This window comes from Hyla sarda, unplaced genomic scaffold, assembly GCF_029499605.1.
Source record: "Hyla sarda isolate aHylSar1 unplaced genomic scaffold, aHylSar1.hap1 scaffold_186, whole genome shotgun sequence".
Taxonomy (NCBI): Eukaryota; Metazoa; Chordata; class Amphibia; order Anura; family Hylidae; genus Hyla; species Hyla sarda.
The window spans coordinates 450,907-468,179 of record NW_026608510.1 but is presented as its reverse complement, the minus strand read 5'-3'; the positions used below and the strand labels follow the sequence as shown (position 1 = coordinate 468,179).

At 46.3% G+C, this 17,273-nt stretch overlaps 8 non-coding genes across 8 annotated transcripts; all 8 read left to right on the top strand.

The window, feature by feature from the left end:
• Positions 1-452: 452 nt before the first annotated feature.
• On the top strand, positions 453-643 carry LOC130315182 (U2 spliceosomal RNA). Its single transcript, XR_008862758.1, has one exon. It is a non-coding gene; the product is annotated as a U2 spliceosomal RNA (small nuclear RNA).
• A 2,092-nt stretch (positions 644-2,735) lies between these two features.
• Positions 2,736-2,926, top strand: LOC130315181 (U2 spliceosomal RNA). The gene has a single exon (XR_008862757.1). It is a non-coding gene; the product is annotated as a U2 spliceosomal RNA (small nuclear RNA).
• Positions 2,927-5,024: 2,098 nt separating this feature from the next.
• Positions 5,025-5,215, top strand: LOC130315180 (U2 spliceosomal RNA). Its single transcript, XR_008862756.1, has one exon. It is a non-coding gene; the product is annotated as a U2 spliceosomal RNA (small nuclear RNA).
• Positions 5,216-7,307: 2,092 nt separating this feature from the next.
• On the top strand, positions 7,308-7,498 carry LOC130315179 (U2 spliceosomal RNA). Its single transcript, XR_008862755.1, has one exon. It is a non-coding gene; the product is annotated as a U2 spliceosomal RNA (small nuclear RNA).
• Positions 7,499-9,595: 2,097 nt separating this feature from the next.
• LOC130315178 (U2 spliceosomal RNA) lies at positions 9,596-9,786 on the top strand. Its single transcript, XR_008862754.1, has one exon. It is a non-coding gene; the product is annotated as a U2 spliceosomal RNA (small nuclear RNA).
• Positions 9,787-11,875: 2,089 nt separating this feature from the next.
• LOC130315176 (U2 spliceosomal RNA) lies at positions 11,876-12,066 on the top strand. The gene has a single exon (XR_008862752.1). It is a non-coding gene; the product is annotated as a U2 spliceosomal RNA (small nuclear RNA).
• Positions 12,067-14,149: 2,083 nt separating this feature from the next.
• Positions 14,150-14,340, top strand: LOC130315175 (U2 spliceosomal RNA). Its single transcript, XR_008862751.1, has one exon. It is a non-coding gene; the product is annotated as a U2 spliceosomal RNA (small nuclear RNA).
• A 2,088-nt stretch (positions 14,341-16,428) lies between these two features.
• On the top strand, positions 16,429-16,619 carry LOC130315174 (U2 spliceosomal RNA). The gene has a single exon (XR_008862750.1). It is a non-coding gene; the product is annotated as a U2 spliceosomal RNA (small nuclear RNA).
• Positions 16,620-17,273: the final 654 nt, after the last annotated feature.

Genomic DNA, 17,273 nt, shown 5'->3' with positions numbered 1-17,273 from the left:
GGTTGTCAAATAACCCGGGTTTAACCCACACAGGTAAGTCCAATGGGGTGCAGGCATGTCCTCTATGCTTACAGCTTCCCGTGGGTGTTGGTTTGATACCGTTTGGGGACAGCCAAGGAGGCATCTGCAGGCAACAAAGGTAGGTGTGTGCTTGTGTGTGTGTTTCCTATGCAGATCCTAAGCCCAGTGTCACATGCAAGTAGGAGGAGTAAGAAGGGTTCCTGGCAAATCCGGGTTATGGATTGCATTTAAAAAGGCCCCGTGGGAGTGCAATGGGCCCCTGTCTTGCTGCTTAGCAATAATGGTATGGGTTTAGGTTCTGCTGTGTGTACTGGTGGTTGACTGCCCCCCAGCCCAGAGTGTGCATGGAAAATTGTCTGGCAGCCTCCCTGACAGCAAGCAGTGATAGTGCCCATGAAGGGCACCTTGTTGGGCCCGCCCCTTTCACGGTTATCGCTTCTCGGCCTTTTGGCTAAGATCAAGTGTAGTATCTGTTCTTATCAGTTTAATATCTGATACGTCCCCTATCTGGGGACCATATATTAAATGGATTTTTGAGAACGGGGGCCGATTTCGAAGCTTGCTTCCGTCGCCCTATGCATTGACCCGATATGGCAGTATCTTCGGGTACAGTGCACCACCCCCTTACAGGGTTAAAAAGAAAGATTCCTACTTTCATTGCTACCTGCTTGCTGGCTAGCCAGCTAGCCAGCCCTGTGGGCCTTGCTGCTGCTGCAGCCAAAAAACAAAAGGTGGTGCTGCTGCTGCTTCTGCTGCTTCTGCTTCTGCTTGTGTCTGGCCGCTGTTGGAGCGTCCAGGCACAGGACTTCTGCTGCTGCTGACTAAATGGCCTCCTTAATTGGATCATTTGAGTAGCCAGCACACCTGTGCAGGTAGGGCATGACATGATAGGCAGCTGCCTTGATAGCGGGTGGGTGCTGAATGTTCCTAATTGACAAAATAAGATTAATGCTTATGAAGAAATATAAAATCTCATCCCTTCCCCAATATCGCGCCACACCCCTACCCCTTAATTCCCTGGTTGAACTTGATGGACATATGTCTTTTTTCGACCGTACTAACTATGTAACTATGTAACATAACATGGGGGGGGGGGGGGTCTCCTGGCTGTTCACACAGGTGTGTCATTGCTGTACATTGACCATGCATTGCTTCTGTGGTATTGCAAAGGCAAAGACAAATGCTTCCAGCCATCCATTGCACTAATGGATTGGTCATCAGCTGGCTGTCTATGTCCCGCATCAATATAGACCAAAGTACAGAGGGTTAGGCTATGCTATTGTGCACCTACCTGATGCATCAGAAGGTGCGAGGCCCTTGCTAAATTCTGTGCACAGACTTTGAGATCTATACTTTAGACTGTATCTAAACCTGCTCCAACATGGACTGACATTCTGGCCTACTTTCAGCCGATGCGACTTGTCTGTCGCTGAACAGTCGCTTTTTATGTATTCAGCACCTATGTATAATGTTGTAAAAATGCTCTAGAAGCTAAAGTCGCAGAAATGTCACACATATTTGGCCTGCAACTTTCTGTGCGACAAATTCAGACAGGAAAAATCAGTATAAATCCTTAGAAAATTATCCCCCAGTGTCTCCATCTGCTGGCGGTATTGAATAAGCATTGCTGCACTGATGGGGTATGCATTAGACGAAAAAAAAGAAGAATAATACGCCCAGAAAAGAGGCGAAAAGGAGAAAAACGTAAAAAAACGTGAAAAAAAAGTAAGAGGAAGAGAAGGGAAAAAAAGGTGGAAATGGGTTTAAAAGTGATTTCGGCGGAGAAATATATATATATATATATATATATATATATATATATATATATATACGCGCACACACACACATATATATAAACGTATTCTCCGTTGAGATATTGCAGCCGCTGCTGTGTCCAGGCCCAGGAGCCTTAGCACTGTGCTGTGATGTCACTCAATACCACTGACATCACTAGGTGTAAACAACATCTCTCCTTTGCTGTGTATGTGACTATGGAGCTGTTTGGTGATGTCGTCTATTATGGCCTTCATAGAAGCAACAGGAGATTGTTGCATCCATCTAGAACCCTCAGAAACCCTCAGAACTACAGTGCTATGATGTCACTCACTTCCACAGGCCTTGCAGAGTGTAAACAACAACAACCCAGCTTTGTTGTGTATGTAACCATAGGGATTTGTGATGTCACCTAGAACCTTCACAGCAGCGACAGCTTTATGAGGAGCATCAGCACTGCTCTGCCTGAGCAGAACCATCACCGCCATAGGTTGTCAAATAACCCGGGTTTAACCCACACAGGTAAGTCCAATGGGGTGCAGGCATGTCCTCTATGCTTACAGCTTCCCGTGGGTGTTGGTTTGATACCGTTTGGGGACAGCCAAGGAGGCATCTGCAGGCAACAAAGGTAGGTGTGTGCTTGTGTGTGTGTTTCCTATGCAGATCCTAAGCCCAGTGTCACATGCAAGTAGGAGGAGTAAGAAGGGTTCCTGGCAAATCCGGGTTATGGATTGCATTTAAAAAGGCCCCGTGGGAGTGCAATGGGCCCCTGTCTTGCTGCTTAGCAATAATGGTATGGGTTTAGGTTCTGCTGTGTGTACTGGTGGTTGACTGCCCCCCAGCCCAGAGTGTGCATGGAAAATTGTCTGGCAGCCTCCCTGACAGCAAGCAGTGATAGTGCCCATGAAGGGCACCTTGTTGGGCCCGCCCCTTTCACGGTTATCGCTTCTCGGCCTTTTGGCTAAGATCAAGTGTAGTATCTGTTCTTATCAGTTTAATATCTGATACGTCCCCTATCTGGGGACCATATATTAAATGGATTTTTGAGAACGGGGGCCGATTTCGAAGCTTGCTTCCGTCGCCCTATGCATTGACCCGATATGGCAGTATCTTCGGGTACAGTGCACCACCCCCTTACAGGGTTAAAAAGAAAGATTCCTACTTTCATTGCTACCTGCTTGCTGGCTAGCCAGCTAGCCAGCCCTGTGGGCCTTGCTGCTGCTGCAGCCAAAAAACAAAAGGTGGTGCTGCTGCTGCTTCTGCTGCTTCTGCTTCTGCTTGTGTCTGGCCGCTGTTGGAGCGTCCAGGCACAGGACTTCTGCTGCTGCTGACTAAATGGCCTCCTTAATTGGATCATTTGAGTAGCCAGCACACCTGTGCAGGTAGGGCATGACATGATAGGCAGCTGCCTTGATAGCGGGTGGGTGCTGAATGTTCCTAATTGACAAAATAAGATTAATGCTTATGAAGAAATATAAAATCTCATCCCTTCCCCAATATCGCGCCACACCCCTACCCCTTAATTCCCTGGTTGAACTTGATGGACATATGTCTTTTTTCGACCGTACTAACTATGTAACTATGTAACATAACATGGGGGGGGGGGGGGGGGTCTCCTGGCTGTTCACACAGGTGTGTCATTGCTGTACATTGACCATGCATTGCTTCTGTGGTATTGCAAAGGCAAAGACAAATGCTTCCAGCCATCCATTGCACTAATGGATTGGTCATCAGCTGGCTGTCTATGTCCCGCATCAATATAGACCAAAGTACAGAGGGTTAGGCTATGCTATTGTGCACCTACCTGATGCATCAGAAGGTGCGAGGCCCTTGCTAAATTCTGTGCACAGACTTTGAGATCTATACTTTAGACTGTATCTAAACCTGCTCCAACATGGACTGACATTCTGGCCTACTTTCAGCCGATGCGACTTGTCTGTCGCTGAACAGTCGCTTTTTATGTATTCAGCACCTATGTATAATGTTGTAAAAATGCTCTAGAAGCTAAAGTCGCAGAAATGTCACACATATTTGGCCTGCAACTTTCTGTGCGACAAATTCAGACAGGAAAAATCAGTATAAATCCTTAGAAAATTATCCCCCAGTGTCTCCATCTGCTGGCGGTATTGAATAAGCATTGCTGCACTGATGGGGTATGCATTAGACGAAAAAAAAGAAGAAAAAGAAGAATAATACGCCCAGAAAAGAGGCGAAAAGGAGAAAAACGTAAAAAAACGTGAAAAAAACAGTAAGAGGAAGAGAAGGGAAAAAAGGTGGAAATGGGTTTAAAAGTGATTTCGGCGGAGAAATATATATATATATATATATATATATATATATATATATATATATATATACGCGCACACACACACATATATATAAACGTATTCTCCGTTGAGATATTGCAGCCGCTGCTGTGTCCAGGCCCAGGAGCCTTAGCACTGTGCTGTGATGTCACTCAATACCACTGACATCACTAGGTGTAAACAACATCTCTCCTTTGCTGTGTATGTGACTATGGAGCTGTTTGGTGATGTCGTCTATTATGGCCTTCATAGAAGCAACAGGAGATTGTTGCATCCATCTAGAACCCTCAGAACTACAGTGCTATGATGTCACTCACTTCCACAGGCCTTGCAGAGTGTAAACAACAACAACCCAGCTTTGTTGTGTATGTAACCATAGGGATTTGTGATGTCACCTAGAACCTTCACAGCAGCGACAGCTTTATGAGGAGCATCAGCACTGCTCTGCCTGAGCAGAACCATCACCGCCATAGGTTGTCAAATAACCCGGGTTTAACCCACACAGGTAAGTCCAATGGGGTGCAGGCATGTCCTCTATGCTTACAGCTTCCCGTGGGTGTTGGTTTGATACCGTTTGGGGACAGCCAAGGAGGCATCTGCAGGCAACAAAGGTAGGTGTGTGCTTGTGTGTGTGTTTCCTATGCAGATCCTAAGCCCAGTGTCACATGCAAGTAGGAGGAGTAAGAAGGGTTCCTGGCAAATCCGGGTTATGGATTGCATTTAAAAAGGCCCCGTGGGAGTGCAATGGGCCCCTGTCTTGCTGCTTAGCAATAATGGTATGGGTTTAGGTTCTGCTGTGTGTACTGGTGGTTGACTGCCCCCCAGCCCAGAGTGTGCATGGAAAATTGTCTGGCAGCCTCCCTGACAGCAAGCAGTGATAGTGCCCATGAAGGGCACCTTGTTGGGCCCGCCCCTTTCACGGTTATCGCTTCTCGGCCTTTTGGCTAAGATCAAGTGTAGTATCTGTTCTTATCAGTTTAATATCTGATACGTCCCCTATCTGGGGACCATATATTAAATGGATTTTTGAGAACGGGGGCCGATTTCGAAGCTTGCTTCCGTCGCCCTATGCATTGACCCGATATGGCAGTATCTTCGGGTACAGTGCACCACCCCCTTACAGGGTTAAAAAGAAAGATTCCTACTTTCATTGCTACCTGCTTGCTGGCTAGCCAGCTAGCCAGCCCTGTGGGCCTTGCTGCTGCTGCAGCCAAAAAACAAAAGGTGGTGCTGCTGCTGCTTCTGCTGCTTCTGCTTCTGCTTGTGTCTGGCCGCTGTTGGAGCGTCCAGGCACAGGACTTCTGCTGCTGCTGACTAAATGGCCTCCTTAATTGGATCATTTGAGTAGCCAGCACACCTGTGCAGGTAGGGCATGACATGATAGGCAGCTGCCTTGATAGCGGGTGGGTGCTGAATGTTCCTAATTGACAAAATAAGATTAATGCTTATGAAGAAATATAAAATCTCATCCCTTCCCCAATATCGCGCCACACCCCTACCCCTTAATTCCCTGGTTGAACTTGATGGACATATGTCTTTTTTCGACCGTACTAACTATGTAACTATGTAACATAACATGGGGGGGGGGGGGGGGGGTCTCCTGGCTGTTCACACAGGTGTGTCATTGCTGTACATTGACCATGCATTGCTTCTGTGGTATTGCAAAGGCAAAGACAAATGCTTCCAGCCATCCATTGCACTAATGGATTGGTCATCAGCTGGCTGTCTATGTCCCGCATCAATATAGACCAAAGTACAGAGGGTTAGGCTATGCTATTGTGCACCTACCTGATGCATCAGAAGGTGCGAGGCCCTTGCTAAATTCTGTGCACAGACTTTGAGATCTATACTTTAGACTGTATCTAAACCTGCTCCAACATGGACTGACATTCTGGCCTACTTTCAGCCGATGCGACTTGTCTGTCGCTGAACAGTCGCTTTTTATGTATTCAGCACCTATGTATAATGTTGTAAAAATGCTCTAGAAGCTAAAGTCGCAGAAATGTCACACATATTTGGCCTGCAACTTTCTGTGCGACAAATTCAGACAGGAAAAATCAGTATAAATCCTTAGAAAATTATCCCCCAGTGTCTCCATCTGCTGGCGGTATTGAATAAGCATTGCTGCACTGATGGGGTATGCATTAGACGAAAAAAAAGAAGAAAAAGAAGAATAATACGCCCAGAAAAGAGGCGAAAAGGAGAAAAACGTAAAAAAACGTGAAAAAAAAGTAAGAGGAAGAGAAGGGAAAAAAGGTGGAAATGGGTTTAAAAGTGATTTCGGCGGAGAAATATATATATATATATATATATATATATATATATATATATATACGCGCACACACACACATATATATAAACGTATTCTCCGTTGAGATATTGCAGCCGCTGCTGTGTCCAGGCCCAGGAGCCTTAGCACTGTGCTGTGATGTCACTCAATACCACTGACATCACTAGGTGTAAACAACATCTCTCCTTTGCTGTGTATGTGACTATGGAGCTGTTTGGTGATGTCGTCTATTATGGCCTTCATAGAAGCAACAGGAGATTGTTGCATCCATCTAGAACCCTCAGAACTACAGTGCTATGATGTCACTCACTTCCACAGGCCTTGCAGAGTGTAAACAACAACAACCCAGCTTTGTTGTGTATGTAACCATAGGGATTTGTGATGTCACCTAGAACCTTCACAGCAGCGACAGCTTTATGAGGAGCATCAGCACTGCTCTGCCTGAGCAGAACCATCACCGCCATAGGTTGTCAAATAACCCGGGTTTAACCCACACAGGTAAGTCCAATGGGGTGCAGGCATGTCCTCTATGCTTACAGCTTCCCGTGGGTGTTGGTTTGATACCGTTTGGGGACAGCCAAGGAGGCATCTGCAGGCAACAAAGGTAGGTGTGTGCTTGTGTGTGTGTTTCCTATGCAGATCCTAAGCCCAGTGTCACATGCAAGTAGGAGGAGTAAGAAGGGTTCCTGGCAAATCCGGGTTATGGATTGCATTTAAAAAGGCCCCGTGGGAGTGCAATGGGCCCCTGTCTTGCTGCTTAGCAATAATGGTATGGGTTTAGGTTCTGCTGTGTGTACTGGTGGTTGACTGCCCCCCAGCCCAGAGTGTGCATGGAAAATTGTCTGGCAGCCTCCCTGACAGCAAGCAGTGATAGTGCCCATGAAGGGCACCTTGTTGGGCCCGCCCCTTTCACGGTTATCGCTTCTCGGCCTTTTGGCTAAGATCAAGTGTAGTATCTGTTCTTATCAGTTTAATATCTGATACGTCCCCTATCTGGGGACCATATATTAAATGGATTTTTGAGAACGGGGGCCGATTTCGAAGCTTGCTTCCGTCGCCCTATGCATTGACCCGATATGGCAGTATCTTCGGGTACAGTGCACCACCCCCTTACAGGGTTAAAAAGAAAGATTCCTACTTTCATTGCTACCTGCTTGCTGGCTAGCCAGCTAGCCAGCCCTGTGGGCCTTGCTGCTGCTGCAGCCAAAAAACAAAAGGTGGTGCTGCTGCTGCTTCTGCTGCTTCTGCTTCTGCTTGTGTCTGGCCGCTGTTGGAGCGTCCAGGCACAGGACTTCTGCTGCTGCTGACTAAATGGCCTCCTTAATTGGATCATTTGAGTAGCCAGCACACCTGTGCAGGTAGGGCATGACATGATAGGCAGCTGCCTTGATAGCGGGTGGGTGCTGAATGTTCCTAATTGACAAAATAAGATTAATGCTTATGAAGAAATATAAAATCTCATCCCTTCCCCAATATCGCGCCACACCCCTACCCCTTAATTCCCTGGTTGAACTTGATGGACATATGTCTTTTTTCGACCGTACTAACTATGTAACTATGTAACATAACATGGGGGGGGGGGGGGTCTCCTGGCTGTTCACACAGGTGTGTCATTGCTGTACATTGACCATGTATTGCTTCTGTGGTATTGCAAAGGCAAAGACAAATGCTTCCAGCCATCCATTGCACTAATGGATTGGTCATCAGCTGGCTGTCTATGTCCCGCATCAATATAGACCAAAGTACAGAGGGTTAGGCTATGCTATTGTGCACCTACCTGATGCATCAGAAGGTGCGAGGCCCTTGCTAAATTCTGTGCACAGACTTTGAGATCTATACTTTAGACTGTATCTAAACCTGCTCCAACATGGACTGACATTCTGGCCTACTTTCAGCCGATGCGACTTGTCTGTCGCTGAACAGTCGCTTTTTATGTATTCAGCACCTATGTATAATGTTGTAAAAATGCTCTAGAAGCTAAAGTCGCAGAAATGTCACACATATTTGGCCTGCAACTTTCTGTGCGACAAATTCAGACAGGAAAAATCAGTATAAATCCTTAGAAAATTATCCCCCAGTGTCTCCATCTGCTGGCGGTATTGAATAAGCATTGCTGCACTGATGGGGTATGCATTAGACGAAAAAAAAGAAGAAAAAGAAGAATAATACGCCCAGAAAAGAGGCGAAAAGGAGAAAAACGTAAAAAAACGTGAAAAAAAAGTAAGAGGAAGAGAAGGGAAAAAAAGGTGGAAATGGGTTTAAAAGTGATTTCGGCGGAGAAATATATATATATATATATATATATATATATATATATATATATATATATATACGCGCACACACACACATATATATAAACGTATTCTCCGTTGAGATATTGCAGCCGCTGCTGTGTCCAGGCCCAGGAGCCTTAGCACTGTGCTGTGATGTCACTCAATACCACTGACATCACTAGGTGTAAACAACATCTCTCCTTTGCTGTGTATGTGACTATGGAGCTGTTTGGTGATGTCGTCTATTATGGCCTTCATAGAAGCAACAGGAGATTGTTGCATCCATCTAGAACCCTCAGAACTACAGTGCTATGATGTCACTCACTTCCACAGGCCTTGCAGACTGTAAACAACAACAACCCAGCTTTGTTGTGTATGTAACCATAGGGATTTGTGATGTCACCTAGAACCTTCACAGCAGCGACAGCTTTATGAGGAGCATCAGCACTGCTCTGCCTGAGCAGAACCATCACCGCCATAGGTTGTCAAATAACCCGGGTTTAACCCACACAGGTAAGTCCAATGGGGTGCAGGCATGTCCTCTATGCTTACAGCTTCCCGTGGGTGTTGGTTTGATACCGTTTGGGGACAGCCAAGGAGGCATCTGCAGGCAACAAAGGTAGGTGTGTGCTTGTGTGTGTGTTTCCTATGCAGATCCTAAGCCCAGTGTCACATGCAAGTAGGAGGAGTAAGAAGGGTTCCTGGCAAATCCGGGTTATGGATTGCATTTAAAAAGGCCCCGTGGGAGTGCAATGGGCCCCTGTCTTGCTGCTTAGCAATAATGGTATGGGTTTAGGTTCTGCTGTGTGTACTGGTGGTTGACTGCCCCCCAGCCCAGAGTGTGCATGGAAAATTGTCTGGCAGCCTCCCTGACAGCAAGCAGTGATAGTGCCCATGAAGGGCACCTTGTTGGGCCCGCCCCTTTCACGGTTATCGCTTCTCGGCCTTTTGGCTAAGATCAAGTGTAGTATCTGTTCTTATCAGTTTAATATCTGATACGTCCCCTATCTGGGGACCATATATTAAATGGATTTTTGAGAACGGGGGCCGATTTCGAAGCTTGCTTCCGTCGCCCTATGCATTGACCCGATATGGCAGTATCTTCGGGTACAGTGCACCACCCCCTTACAGGGTTAAAAAGAAAGATTCCTACTTTCATTGCTACCTGCTTGCTGGCTAGCCAGCTAGCCAGCCCTGTGGGCCTTGCTGCTGCTGCAGCCAAAAAACAAAAGGTGGTGCTGCTGCTGCTTCTGCTTCTGCTTGTGTCTGGCCGCTGTTGGAGCGTCCAGGCACAGGACTTCTGCTGCTGCTGACTAAATGGCCTCCTTAATTGGATCATTTGAGTAGCCAGCACACCTGTGCAGGTAGGGCATGACATGATAGGCAGCTGCCTTGATAGCGGGTGGGTGCTGAATGTTCCTAATTGACAAAATAAGATTAATGCTTATGAAGAAATATAAAATCTCATCCCTTCCCCAATATCGCGCCACACCCCTACCCCTTAATTCCCTGGTTGAACTTGATGGACATATGTCTTTTTTCGACCGTACTAACTATGTAACTATGTAACATAACATGGGGGGGGGGGGGGGGGGTCTCCTGGCTGTTCACACAGGTGTGTCATTGCTGTACATTGACCATGCATTGCTTCTGTGGTATTGCAAAGGCAAAGACAAATGCTTCCAGCCATCCATTGCACTAATGGATTGGTCATCAGCTGGCTGTCTATGTCCCGCATCAATATAGACCAAAGTACAGAGGGTTAGGCTATGCTATTGTGCACCTACCTGATGCATCAGAAGGTGCGAGGCCCTTGCTAAATTCTGTGCACAGACTTTGAGATCTATACTTTAGACTGTATCTAAACCTGCTCCAACATGGACTGACATTCTGGCCTACTTTCAGCCGATGCGACTTGTCTGTCGCTGAACAGTCGCTTTTTATGTATTCAGCACCTATGTATAATGTTGTAAAAATGCTCTAGAAGCTAAAGTCGCAGAAATGTCACACATATTTGGCCTGCAACTTTCTGTGCGACAAATTCAGACAGGAAAAATCAGTATAAATCCTTAGAAAATTATCCCCCAGTGTCTCCATCTGCTGGCGGTATTGAATAAGCATTGCTGCACTGATGGGGTATGCATTAGACGAAAAAAAGAAGAAAAAGAAGAATAATACGCCCAGAAAAGAGGCGAAAAGGAGAAAAACGTAAAAAAACGTGAAAAAAAAGTAAGAGGAAGAGAAGGGAAAAAAAGGTGGAAATGGGTTTAAAAGTGATTTCGGCGGAGAAATATATATATATATATATATATATATATATATATATATATATATATATACGCGCACACACACACATATATATAAACGTATTCTCCGTTGAGATATTGCAGCCGCTGCTGTGTCCAGGCCCAGGAGCCTTAGCACTGTGCTGTGATGTCACTCAATACCACTGACATCACTAGGTGTAAACAACATCTCTCCTTTGCTGTGTATGTGACTATGGAGCTGTTTGGTGATGTCGTCTATTATGGCCTTCATAGAAGCAACAGGAGATTGTTGCATCCATCTAGAACCCTCAGAACTACAGTGCTATGATGTCACTCACTTCCACAGGCCTTGCAGAGTGTAAACAACAACAACCCAGCTTTGTTGTGTATGTAACCATAGGGATTTGTGATGTCACCTAGAACCTTCACAGCAGCGACAGCTTTATGAGGAGCATCAGCACTGCTCTGCCTGAGCAGAACCATCACCGCCATAGGTTGTCAAATAACCCGGGTTTAACCCACACAGGTAAGTCCAATGGGGTGCAGGCATGTCCTCTATGCTTACAGCTTCCCGTGGGTGTTGGTTTGATACCGTTTGGGGACAGCCAAGGAGGCATCTGCAGGCAACAAAGGTAGGTGTGTGCTTGTGTGTGTGTTTCCTATGCAGATCCTAAGCCCAGTGTCACATGCAAGTAGGAGGAGTAAGAAGGGTTCCTGGCAAATCCGGGTTATGGATTGCATTTAAAAAGGCCCCGTGGGAGTGCAATGGGCCCCTGTCTTGCTGCTTAGCAATAATGGTATGGGTTTAGGTTCTGCTGTGTGTACTGGTGGTTGACTGCCCCCCAGCCCAGAGTGTGCATGGAAAATTGTCTGGCAGCCTCCCTGACAGCAAGCAGTGATAGTGCCCATGAAGGGCACATTGTTGGGCCCGCCCCTTTCACGGTTATCGCTTCTCGGCCTTTTGGCTAAGATCAAGTGTAGTATCTGTTCTTATCAGTTTAATATCTGATACGTCCCCTATCTGGGGACCATATATTAAATGGATTTTTGAGAACGGGGGCCGATTTCGAAGCTTGCTTCCGTCGCCCTATGCATTGACCCGATATGGCAGTATCTTCGGGTACAGTGCACCACCCCCTTACAGGGTTAAAAAGAAAGATTCCTACTTTCATTGCTACCTGCTTGCTGGCTAGCCAGCTAGCCAGCCCTGTGGGCCTTGCTGCTGCTGCAGCCAAAAAACAAAAGGTGGTGCTGCTGCTGCTTCTGCTGCTTCTGCTTCTGCTTGTGTCTGGCCGCTGTTGGAGCGTCCAGGCACAGGACTTCTGCTGCTGCTGACTAAATGGCCTCCTTAATTGGATCATTTGAGTAGCCAGCACACCTGTGCAGGTAGGGCATGACATGATAGGCAGCTGCCTTGATAGCGGGTGGGTGCTGAATGTTCCTAATTGACAAAATAAGATTAATGCTTATGAAGAAATATAAAATCTCATCCCTTCCCCAATATCGTGCCACACCCCTACCCCTTAATTCCCTGGTTGAACTTGATGGACATATGTCTTTTTTCGACCGTACTAACTATGTAACTATGTAACATAACATGGGGGGGGGGGGGGTCTCCTGGCTGTTCACACAGGTGTGTCATTGCTGTACATTGACCATGCATTGCTTCTGTGGTATTGCAAAGGCAAAGACAAATGCTTCCAGCCATCCATTGCACTAATGGATTGGTCATCAGCTGGCTGTCTATGTCCCGCATCAATATAGACCAAAGTACAGAGGGTTAGGCTATGCTATTGTGCACCTACCTGATGCATCAGAAGGTGCGAGGCCCTTGCTAAATTCTGTGCACAGACTTTGAGATCTATACTTTAGACTGTATCTAAACCTGCTCCAACATGGACTGACATTCTGGCCTACTTTCAGCCGATGCGACTTGTCTGTCGCTGAACAGTCGCTTTTTATGTATTCAGCACCTATGTATAATGTTGTAAAAATGCTCTAGAAGCTAAAGTCGCAGAAATGTCACACATATTTGGCCTGCAACTTTCTGTGCGACAAATTCAGACAGGAAAAATCAGTATAAATCCTTAGAAAATTATCCCCCAGTGTCTCCATCTGCTGGCGGTATTGAATAAGCATTGCTGCACTGATGGGGTATGCATTAGACGAAAAAAAAGAAGAAAAAGAAGAATAATACGCCCAGAAAAGAGGCGAAAAGGAGAAAAACGTAAAAAAACGTGAAAAAAAAGTAAGAGGAAGAGAAGGGAAAAAAAGGTGGAAATGGGTTTAAAAGTGATTTCGGCAGAGAAATATATATATATATATATATATATATATATATATATACGCGCACACACACACATATATATAAACGTATTCTCCGTTGAGATATTGCAGCCGCTGCTGTGTCCAGGCCCAGGAGCCTTAGCACTGTGCTGTGATGTCACTCAATACCACTGACATCACTAGGTGTAAACAACATCTCTCCTTTGCTGTGTATGTGACTATGGAGCTGTTTGGTGATGTCGTCTATTATGGCCTTCATAGAAGCAACAGGAGATTGTTGCATCCATCTAGAACCCTCAGAACTACAGTGCTATGATGTCACTCACTTCCACAGGCCTTGCAGAGTGTAAACAACAACAACCCAGCTTTGTTGTGTATGTAACCATAGGGATTTGTGATGTCACCTAGAACCTTCACAGCAGCGACAGCTTTATGAGGAGCATCAGCACTGCTCTGCCTGAGCAGAACCATCACCGCCATAGGTTGTCAAATAACCCGGGTTTAACCCACACAGGTAAGTCCAATGGGGTGCAGGCATGTCCTCTATGCTTACAGCTTCCCGTGGGTGTTGGTTTGATACCGTTTGGGGACAGCCAAGGAGGCATCTGCAGGCAACAAAGGTAGGTGTGTGCTTGTGTGTGTGTTTCCTATGCAGATCCTAAGCCCAGTGTCACATGCAAGTAGGAGGAGTAAGAAGGGTTCCTGGCAAATCCGGGTTATGGATTGCATTTAAAAAGGCCCCGTGGGAGTGCAATGGGCCCCTGTCTTGCTGCTTAGCAATAATGGTATGGGTTTAGGTTCTGCTGTGTGTACTGGTGGTTGACTGCCCCCCAGCCCAGAGTGTGCATGGAAAATTGTCTGGCAGCCTCCCTGACAGCAAGCAGTGATAGTGCCCATGAAGGGCACCTTGTTGGGCCCGCCCCTTTCACGGTTATCGCTTCTCGGCCTTTTGGCTAAGATCAAGTGTAGTATCTGTTCTTATCAGTTTAATATCTGATACGTCCCCTATCTGGGGACCATATATTAAATGGATTTTTGAGAACGGGGGCCGATTTCGAAGCTTGCTTCCGTCGCCCTATGCATTGACCCGATATGGCAGTATCTTCGGGTACAGTGCACCACCCCCTTACAGGGTTAAAAAGAAAGATTCCTACTTTCATTGCTACCTGCTTGCTGGCTAGCCAGCTAGCCAGCCCTGTGGGCCTTGCTGCTGCTGCAGCCAAAAAACAAAAGGTGGTGCTGCTGCTGCTTCTGCTGCTTCTGCTTCTGCTTGTGTCTGGCCGCTGTTGGAGCGTCCAGGCACAGGACTTCTGCTGCTGCTGACTAAATGGCCTCCTTAATTGGATCATTTGAGTAGCCAGCACACCTGTGCAGGTAGGGCATGACATGATAGGCAGCTGCCTTGATAGCGGGTGGGTGCTGAATGTTCCTAATTGACAAAATAAGATTAATGCTTATGAAGAAATATAAAATCTCATCCCTTCCCCAATATCGCGCCACACCCCTACCCCTTAATTCCCTGGTTGAACTTGATGGACATATGTCTTTTTTCGACCGTACTAACTATGTAACTATGTAACATAACATGGGGGGGGGGGGGTCTCCTGGCTGTTCACACAGGTGTGTCATTGCTGTACATTGACCATGCATTGCTTCTGTGGTATTGCAAAGGCAAAGACAAATGCTTCCAGCCATCCATTGCACTAATGGATTGGTCATCAGCTGGCTGTCTATGTCCCGCATCAATATAGACCAAAGTACAGAGGGTTAGGCTATGCTATTGTGCACCTACCTGATGCATCAGAAGGTGCGAGGCCCTTGCTAAATTCTGTGCACAGACTTTGAGATCTATACTTTAGACTGTATCTAAACCTGCTCCAACATGGACTGACATTCTGGCCTACTTTCAGCCGATGCGACTTGTCTGTCGCTGAACAGTCGCTTTTTATGTATTCAGCACCTATGTATAATGTTGTAAAAATGCTCTAGAAGCTAAAGTCGCAGAAATGTCACACATATTTGGCCTGCAACTTTCTGTGCGACAAATTCAGACAGGAAAAATCAGTATAAATCCTTAGAAAATTATCCCCCAGTGTCTCCATCTGCTGGCGGTATTGAATAAGCATTGCTGCACTGATGGGGTATGCATTAGACGAAAAAAAAGAAGAAAAAGAAGAATAATACGCCCAGAAAAGAGGCGAAAAGGAGAAAAACGTAAAAAAACGTGAAAAAAAAGTAAGAGGAAGAGAAGGGAAAAAAAGGTGGAAATGGGTTTAAAAGTGATTTCGGCGGAGAAATATATATATATATATATATATATATATATATATATATATATACGCGCACACACACACATATATATAAACGTATTCTCCGTTGAGATATTGCAGCCGCTGCTGTGTCCAGGCCCAGGAGCCTTAGCACTGTGCTGTGATGTCACTCAATACCACTGACATCACTAGGTGTAAACAACATCTCTCCTTTGCTGTGTATGTGACTATGGAGCTGTTTGGTGTTGTCGTCTATTATGGCCTTCATAGAAGCAACAGGAGATTGTTGCATCCATCTAGAACCCTCAGAACTACAGTGCTATGATGTCACTCACTTCCACAGGCCTTGCAGAGTGTAAACAACAACAACCCAGCTTTGTTGTGTATGTAACCATAGGGATTTGTGATGTCACCTAGAACCTTCACAGCAGCGACAGCTTTATGAGGAGCATCAGCACTGCTCTGCCTGAGCAGAACCATCACCGCCATAGGTTGTCAAATAACCCGGGTTTAACCCACACAGGTAAGTCCAATGGGGTGCAGGCATGTCCTCTATGCTTACAGCTTCCCGTGGGTGTTGGTTTGATACCGTTTGGGGACAGCCAAGGAGGCATCTGCAGGCAACAAAGGTAGGTGTGTGCTTGTGTGTGTGTTTCCTATGCAGATCCTAAGCCCAGTGTCACATGCAAGTAGGAGGAGTTAGAAGGGTTCCTGGCAAATCCGGGTTATGGATTGCATTTAAAAAGGCCCCGTGGGAGTGCAATGGGCCCCTGTCTTGCTGCTTAGCAATAATGGTATGGGTTTAGGTTCTGCTGTGTGTACTGGTGGTTGACTGCCCCCCAGCCCAGAGTGTGCATGGAAAATTGTCTGGCAGCCTCCCTGACAGCAAGCAGTGATAGTGCCCATGAAGGGCACCTTGTTGGGCCCGCCCCTTTCACGGTTATCGCTTCTCGGCCTTTTGGCTAAGATCAAGTGTAGTATCTGTTCTTATCAGTTTAATATCTGATACGTCCCCTATCTGGGGACCATATATTAAATGGATTTTTGAGAACGGGGGCCGATTTCGAAGCTTGCTTCCGTCGCCCTATGCATTGACCCGATATGGCAGTATCTTCGGGTACAGTGCACCACCCCCTTACAGGGTTAAAAAGAAAGATTCCTACTTTCATTGCTACCTGCTTGCTGGCTAGCCAGCTAGCCAGCCCTGTGGGCCTTGCTGCTGCTGCAGCCAAAAAACAAAAGGTGGTGCTGCTGCTGCTTCTGCTGCTTCTGCTTCTGCTTGTGTCTGGCCGCTGTTGGAGCGTCCAGGCACAGGACTTCTGCTGCTGCTGACTAAATGGCCTCCTTAATTGGATCATTTGAGTAGCCAGCACACCTGTGCAGGTAGGGCATGACATGATAGGCAGCTGCCTTGATAGCGGGTGGGTGCTGAATGTTCCTAATTGACAAAATAAGATTAATGCTTATGAAGAAATATAAAATCTCATCCCTTCCCCAATATCGCGCCACACCCCTACCCCTTAATTCCCTGGTTGAACTTGATGGACATAGGTCTTTTTTCGACCATACTAACTATGTAACTATGTAACATAACATGGGGGGGGGGGGGGTCTCCTGGCTGTTCACACAGGTGTGTCATTGCTGTACATTGACCATGCATTGCTTCTGTGGTATTGCAAAGGCAAAGACAAATGCTTCCAGCCATCCATTGCACTAATGGATTGGTCATCAGCTGGCTGACTATGTCCCGCATCAATATAGACCAAAGTACAGAGGGTTAGGCTATG